Below are 9,147 nucleotides of genomic sequence, written 5' to 3'. Positions count from 1 at the left end.
ATGATTCTCCTAACACCAATACCATTATTCTCAACAACCTTAATATTGATTTTTAAATTAATAAACACTAATAATATTATAGAAGTGTCGTGTGGGGACAAATGAAGTTAGCTAGCTAGCTAGTTGAGGATCATTTTTGTTATAATATTTGGAAAAAATCAGATTGGTAGAGAACGATGCAAAATTGTAGGTGAAAAGATCGTCGATAAAGTATATAAAGCAGGGATTAATTATGAGTAAACCAAAATATACTTGTTTGAGATGGCAAGTATATGTATATGCTATACTGTATAGTACTTAATTAATAATTAAGAGTAAATTACATACATACTTATTACTTAATTAATAATTAAGAGTAAATTACATACATACTTATTACTTAATTGCTTGTGATTACACGTGATTAAGAACTTTGTAGTGAAGTATTCTGTTGATTATACTAATGCAAGTACCAAAACCCCACATTATGATCAATATTGGCCTGGCCGAGTGGGAACGGAATATTATTAATTACAAATTGCATTTCTAATTTATTTATTTTTTTAATTGATAATGGTGGCATGGCAACCAACCATACCCACTCATGTTAAAGCCTTCATTAATTTACTTGCATTACTATGTGAGTATGTGGCACTAAAGTGAGCATTGCTATTAGGTACTATTGGTGCCTAGCACATTCTCGACATGTCACGTTGTGATTGGCTAGTGATATTCCTTAAAAGCTATTATATTAAACTATATTGGACCTGATACTTAGTTGGACTCATACCAATATTGACACATAGGAGGGTGCTAGCCACCACTAGGACCCGATACTTAGTTAGACCAATACCAATATTTACCCCTAAGCTTTTAGGATGCTGCTCATGATGGAAGTTTGCTCTGATCCCTTGATTTGGAAGCGCATATATTAGAGGAAGAAAATAATGATTCTTCCCAAGTTACTCGACCATGGAAGCTAATTAATTCTGGCTATGATATTGATATTGGTGCGTCCACGTGGTAGTCAAGCATGAGTCAAAACGTAACTATCAAGGAGTCGTCTTCTAGGAACAACTATATTTTGGCGGTTGCTCACTAACTGCACAAAAATAAAAAAGAGCATTTTTATCATTACTTCACACCTTGAGTTAAAAAGGCATTAAATGTGGAGATACTCATAGATCTTCGGTCTCCTTAGCCGTTGGATGGAGATCATGCCTTATTCTGAAAAGATCGTGATAATCTACTCGTTCCTCACGTGGATCGTTGCCTTGGGATATAAATACCCTTGGTAATCCTTCAGTCACCACTTTTGCTTTCTCTTTTAAATTTTCACACTCTCTAATTGCACAAGATTCCCCACCATCCTTAGAGCTTCGAATTGCATTCAAGGAGAATCATCCAAAAAAGAAAAAAACACAGTAAACTACTGCCTTCGCCTGTTGCTGAGAATTAGGGCTCGAGAATATCCCCATCTTCCATCGCCAGTGATCAGGACAACTACTGCAGAAGAAATCACAAGCCTAGACTTTGGGAAGGAAATTGAGTCGTTGATGGCCTCCATTTCTTGTCTTCAGGAGAGGTGCGATCATCTTCCTAAACTAAACCCAGCAACAATCACCTTAAATCTCCCTTTTTCCTCATCAAGTACATCATTTTTGCTCGTGTTTTAACTTTTACGAATTTATCACTTTAATTTATATATGCATGCACTGTTTGAGGATGAAATTAGGGTTTTTTCATCTGTGCGAACACCACCGTAGGCAGATTTAAGAGTCATAGAATGCTTTACTTCTTCAAATTTTGCATTTAAGAATTTCATCAAATATGCTAGCCAATTTTTCGCTTAAGGTCCTTATGGTTTTGGGTCAATAACCCATTGGGGTCGTCTCCCTTCTTACATTATTTTGGGTTTAGAGTCTAGAACGAATAATTCCTAGGAACTACCGTTTCTAAGTAGTGTGTCTAGTAGTGGTATCACTAAGGTAAGGAAGATTACCTGGATTATGTATAGAACGTTCAAAATAGACATCCAAGTGAAAAGTTATGGCAAAAATACAAAGACTAATTTCCTTGATAAAGTCCCATTCTAAAAGCTCCCCAATCATGGAAGCTACTCTGATCGTGGAAGCTCCTCTGATCGTGGAAGCTCCTCCGACCGTGAAAGCTCCTCCGATCGTGGAAGCTCTCCGATCATGGAAGCTTCTCTTGGGCAGTAAGGGCTCAAAAATTCCCAATTTTTAGGCCCCAAAATTATCTCCCAACCAAACCAAAAGCTACCAAACTTTTCAGAATAGCAATTTGGGGTACTCTAAACATAACCCACAATTCAAAAGCATCTAAAACAACATCCAATGAAATTCATCATGGATGAGCAAAGCTTGAGTTCACAAAATCCGAACTTCCTCAAATCTGCTACAGCTGCTACTACTTCCAAAAACAAGCCATAAATAACTAAAATCAAGCTTTAAAATAGTCTCTAACATAATTCAACCTCAAATAAAACTAAACTCCTAAATTCTCAAAAATCACAAAAAAGAACCAAGCTTAAAACGTCAAAAACAACAAGAAATAAAGTATCTAGAGCTTATCTTTGATCTTGGCTTAAGGTTTCTCCTCAATATTCCTATCCTATCCTTGATTTTTCCTTGGTTCTTATAGGTTCAAAGATTGAGAGAGAGAGAGAGAGAGAGAGAGAGAGAGAGAGAGAGAGAGAGAGAGAGAGAGAGAGAGAGAGAGAGAGAGAGAGAGAGAGAGAGAGAGAGAGAGAGAGAGAGAGAGAGAGAGAGAGAGAGAGAACTTTACTTTTTCTCGTAATTTCCCTTATCTATTTTCTTAATGAACTAAATCATACAATCAACATAAATCAAAACTTAGGAGTTTCTACTAATTTCACCACAAGACAAAATTTCAATAAATGGCAAATTCTAATTTTGCCCCTTGCTTCACACTTAAGTAACCTATACGTCTAGGGGTAAATTGGTCCAAAACTATAACCTTGCCTAACCCTAATACTCTAAATATCAATATGTGAATACCTTACTAAATAAAAGGTTCTAAACTCACCCATGTGACTCTATTGATCATCCGTCGCATTTTTCATCGTAACCGAGCAAAAATCATAAAAATTATAAATTTTGCATATAACATAAATAATACCCTTAGGGCCCGTTTGGTACGCATGGCTGGATTGGATTAGATAGACTAATTTGTCCAATCCAGTGTTTGAACATGTTAGAAGTCTGGATAACTAATCCAACTAATCTCATTTGTCTGGAATTATTTATCCCATTTAGTAAGGTGGGATAAATAATCCCATGTAGGTGAGATTTTTTTTATCGTTTTTTAAATTTTGACTTTATTAATATATTTTAAATTTAATAAGAATTTAAATGAAAGAATTATCACACATTTATTTTATAATTTTTCTATCAAAATCTTATTCATTAAAATTAGTGAAAATGTATAATTTTAAATTATTATACATAAGTTTTCAAAATTTAAAATATTATTAATTGAACAATAATTATTTAAATTGATTCTAAGAGAAATAATATGACAAAAAAAATTCATATTATTTTTAAATTACTAGAAAATTTATATAAATATTTTAAAAAATTAATATTTATATTAAATTAGTGTTTAACATAAAAAAATTTATATTATTCAAATATTTTTATTTTACTATTTTAATTATTTATTAAATTAAAAAATATGATAAACTATTTTATTATATGTATGATATATACTTAATTATATAAGATATTTTATTTTATTTTATTTAATAATTTAATTATTTTTTATTTTTATTTTTTTTACGGCCAATCATTAATTTTTATTTATTTATTATTATATATTTTAATTTTAATTTAATATTATATATGTTTATTTTAATTTAAGTTTTTTTTTTCTAAAAGAAAATAAATAAAATAGTCCAGTCTGTTCTTAAACCAAACATAGGATTACTTTCAGCATAATTCAATCTTGTCCAGTTCAGTCCAATCTTTTTTAGTCCAATCCAGTCCAATCATGCGTACTAAATGGATCCTTAGAGCTTAATAAAATTTTCAGAATTGAGAAATTATAACTCTAATGCCTATATTCTAAAAATGGGACCCACAACAAATAAAATCATACATAATCATAAAATATCAATAATTAATGCTAATCGTCTTACTAATCTATATTCTAATCATACAGTCATTATAAGTGGTTATCTAAAAGAATTTTTTTGTTTAACATAATATTTAGAATATAAGAATATCCCGTTAAATTTAACGGTGTTAGTAAAGTTAGTTTTATAAATAAATATAAATATAAATATTATTTATTTTTAATTAATTTAAATATATATATTGTAAGAGTCATGTTTTGTGTGGCAAATTAGATATTACTTTTGTTCAGTATATCTGCATCTGTATTTGTTTGTCTAAACATCTTTTCTGTAGTTAGTTGCATCTGATTTCACTAAGTGCATTTTAGTGCCATGTCAGCTTTCTGCGTGTTTGTTAGTTTGTGCCAGCTGTACTTTGCTGGTTGGTTAGTTAGTCAGATTTTATTATCTTTAGGATATAAATTCTGTTGTGACTGTTGTTCTAACTAACTCTCTTCGGTTAGAATCATTTTCTTGATTCTTGCTCTGCTAGGGCACAACTTCTTTTTGTTTTCTGTTTTGTAGTTTGCAGAGTGAGATTCCAGAGATCTTCCTGAGGTTGAAGATGGAGTTCGAATCTGCTTAATCTGAAGGGAGTTCAGATTACTTTGCTGAAGGTGGTTCAGCTGTGTGTTTCTTGTGTACTGAGATCTAAATGTGTTTAGATCTCAAAGCTTGAGGTTGTTCAAGCATTAGGTAACTTTGTACAAAAGTCAATTTAGATTACATTGTTTGATTTGAAGAATCAGAACTGGAAATTGTAATTGAATTGATTGTTTAGTGAAAGTTACTGTACCCAGTTCAAGGGAACCCAAGCACTACTCGGTTGGAATGCGTTTCCAATGCAGAGGAAGCTTGTAAATTCTGTGTTCATTGTTTTTAAGTTCAGTTCATAACATAGAATTACTCTGTTAAGAATCATCAATTAGAACTTGTAGTAATTAGGACTTGCAATTGGTATCAAAGCCAACTTTTTCATGTAAAGAAATTGTTATCTTGGATTTGTCCTATTTTCTGCACATCCTTTAAGTTTCTCTGTCAATCTTTATTTTGTAATTTTCTGGAAAACTGACCCACCATGAGTCTCATCTCGTTGTGCAACAAAGTTCTTTACTAAGTGTGTGCAGATCTACCTGAAATGGAAATGTTCAGAGAAGGAGGATCAACTTCCAGACCCCCCATGTTGGAAGGTTCTAACTATCCCTATTGGAAGACGAAGATGAGAGCTTTCTTGAAGGATGTGGATGAACAATTCTGGATGGCAGTTGCCGAAGGCTGGTCACCTCCTATTGTTACTGACGAGGAAGGAGACAAGATCAAAAAATCCAGTGAATGGACTACTGACGAAATGGAACGAGCTAATTTCAATTCCAAAGCTCTACATGCCCTCTTCAATGCTGTCTCGACTAATCAACTGAAAGTTATCTCGAACTGTGAAGTTGCCAAAGATGCTTGGGAAAAGCTGAAAATCAAGAATGAGGGAACCGATGCTGTTAAAAAGGCTCGACTTCGATCTCTAGCAAAATCCTTTGAGAATCTGTCAATGGAGGAAGATGAATCCGTCTCAGAATTTCATGCTAAGCTGTGTGACATTTCTAATGAATCCTATGCTCTTGGCAAGACTTACTCCAACAAGAAATTGGTGAGAAAGCTACTTGGTGTTCTTCCAAAAAGATTCATGTCTAAAGTAACGTTTATTGAAGAAAGCCGGGATATTGAAACCCTTGATCTAGATGAATTGATTGGGTCACTCCAAAATTATGAGTTAACTCTTGAGAGATGGGAGAAAGGGAAGAAAACCAAGAGTTCTGAGAAGGAGAAGACCGAAATGGGAGTTGCTTTTATCCATAAGGAAGAGAACTCTAAAGAAGTTGATTTGTCTGAATCTTTTACAGATGCTAATCTGGCCCTTCTGGCGAAGAATTATGCTCGATTCTTAAAGAAGAACTTCAAGAAAACTAATCCTGGTAATAAGGAAAATACTTCTGGAAGGAACTTCCCTGGTCCTAACAGACAGTCTCAACAATCAGAAAAGAAAGGAAAAGGGATTCAGTGTCACGAATGTTCAGGTTTTGGCCACATACAGGCAGAATGTGCAAATACTCTTAAGAAAAAGAAGGCCTTGGCTGTCACATGGAGTGATAGTGAAGAAGAAGAGGCTAGTGATGAATCTAAGGATGATAAGTCTGTAATGGCATTTATGGTCAGGGAATCTGTCCCTGAAGAAGTTGAGGGAGATGACACCTTGTCTGATTCTGAATCAACAGTTGATGAGAAGAATAAGGCTTATGAGGAAATGTTTGCACAATGGAGCTATATGGCTAAGAGAGTGAAGGAACTACAGGATTTGAACAAAGCTCTTGATGATAGTAAATGTGAACTAGAAGATAAACTCAAGAAGATGACATTGGAGTTGTGTTCCAAAGATAGTGAGATATACAAATTGACTTCTGAACTTGTGAGAGCTAAGCAATCTCTTTCTCATGTTCCCTCGGGCACTGCTGCCCTGAATCAAGCTCTCCAAAATCAGAAGCCGTATGGAGACAGAACCTCTATTGGATACAAACTGTTATACAATCAAGGGCATTATTGACTATTGAAGATAACTCAGCTTCATCCTCTGGTGATAAAATAAAGTTTGTGTCTGCCTCTCCTAATATCAAGGATGATCAACCGGAGATAATACCTGATGAATCTAAGCCCAACTCTGTCAAAAGAGGTCCTGTTAGTGAAAAATCAAGGGTCAAACAGGCTGATCGATTTGTTCCAACGTGTCACTTCTGCAATAAAAGAGGCCACATCAGGCCAAGATGTTACAAGCTCCGAACTTACTTGACAAACATTATCAATAGGAAATCTGGCCAAGGTAACTTCACTTTTGCCCCTCAACATGGACCTAAGAAGAAGAGGAAATCCAAACGTGAAAATTTGGCTCTTGTTGCCCATACCTCCTTGTCAGCTATGAAAGATAACTGCTGGTATTTTGATAGTGGATGCTCACGACACATGACAGGTTCCTGCAATGATCTTCATAACTTTCATTCATCCAAAGAAGGTTTTGTCACCTTTGGTGATGGAAATAAAGGGGAGATAATGGGGCAGGGTGATCTAGATCTCTCAGATGTCTTCCCTCTGACTGGAGTGCTATTTGTAAAAGGACTGAAAGCAAACCTAATTAGCATCAACCAACTATGTGATGCTAACTATGATGTGAACTTCACCAAGACACAATGCTTAGTCTCATTTGGAGGGAAAACAATTCTCACAGGGAACAGAACGGCAGATCACTGCTATGTCTTATCCAATCAAGTGAAATGCCACAGGGTGTTCTTGGATAAACCTGACTTATGGCACTACAGACTTGGACATCTAAACTACAGAGACCTGAAGAAAATTGTCTCCATCAAAGCTGTCCGAGGGATTCCTGAATTCAGATTGGGAAGAGATCGTGTGTGTGGTCCCTGCCAACAAGGTAAACAAATTAAGTCTTCTCATCCTCCTATAAATGCCCTACTTACTTCCAAAGTACTGGAATTAGTTCATGTTCATCTGATGGGCCCAATGCAAACTGCAAGCATTGCGGGGAAAAGATATGTGATGGTGTGTGTGGATGACTTCTCAAGATATACTTGGGTAAACTTCCTTAAAGAAAAATCAGGCACCTTTGGAGCCTTCTCCTCTCTTTGTCTGCAGCTTCAAAATGAAAAGGGTGTCACCATTGGCAAGATTTATCGGGTTAGAAGCGATCATGGGAAGGAATTTGAAAATGACATATTTGCTCAATTCTGTAATAAAATGGGTATTAGCCATGAGTTCTCTGCACCTAAGACTCCACAGCAGAATGGGATAGTGGAAAGAAAAAATAGAACTCTTCAGGAGATGGCTCGGGTTATGTTGTGTGCAAAGGGAGTGGCTATCCGGTTTTGGGCCGAAGCTGTGAATACTGCATGTTATATTTGCAATCGAGTACATTTGAGAACTGGTGCATCTCAAACTCCTTACGAACTGTGGAAAGGCAAGACTCCTAATCTGAGCCATGTACATATATTTGGGTGTACCTGTTACATACTGAATGATCGTGATCATCTTGGAAAATTTGATGCTCGGAGTGATGAAGGAATTTTTCTTGGATACTCAACTAACAGTCGTGCATATAGGGTGTACAACAAACGAACTTTCACAGTCATGGAATCAATGAATGTAAAGTTTGATGATTTGGAGGTGTCAGACAATGGGTCTGGATCTGGAGAGGAAGATTCCCATGACCCATGTATCCCATCACTCCCTCTGGTTCCACTTAATCAAGAAACACCAGAGATAACACCATCTGAAAGCCAACCAGTCTCATCTGAAAATGGTGGTACCTCATCTGTTGATTCTATGGGAGATGAAGCCATCTCAGCACCTCAGCCTAACAGCAAGGATACAGTGTCTTCTCCTCACTCTCGATTATATAAGAAAGGTCCACCGTCTTGGAAACAAAAAGCTCATCCTCCCACAATTGTCATTGGGGACCCGAGTGCAACTATGGTCACTCGTCGCAAAGTGTTAAATGTGATTGCATTTGCTTGCTATGTGTCTCTAGTAGAACCTCAAAATGTAACTGAGGCTCTTCTGGATGAATTCTGGAATAATGCAATGCAGGATGAAATGGGTTAGTTCAAAAGAAACAGAGTGTGGATCTTAGTTCCTAAACCTGATGGAGTAAACATTATAGGAACCAAATGGCTCTTCAAGAAGAAATCAGATGAGTTCGGGACAGTGGTTCGAAATAAGGCCAGGCTAGTTGCACAAGGCTACAATCAAGTGGAAGGGGTCGATTTTGAAGAAACTTTTTCCCCCGTGGCTAGGCTTGAGTCTATTCGGTTATTGTTGGCTGTGGCATGTTTTCTGAAATTCAAGCTTCACCAAATGGATGTCAAAAGTGCCTTTCTCAATGGAGTTCTACAGGACGAGGTATATGTGAAACAACCCAAAGGATTTGAGGACCCGAAGTTCCCAGAGCATGTCTA

The sequence above is a fragment of the Cannabis sativa genome, unplaced genomic scaffold (assembly GCF_029168945.1).
Source record: "Cannabis sativa cultivar Pink pepper isolate KNU-18-1 unplaced genomic scaffold, ASM2916894v1 Contig3, whole genome shotgun sequence".
Lineage (NCBI taxonomy): Eukaryota > Viridiplantae > Streptophyta > Magnoliopsida > Rosales > Cannabaceae > Cannabis > Cannabis sativa.
Note: the sequence above shows the minus strand (reverse complement) of the source record.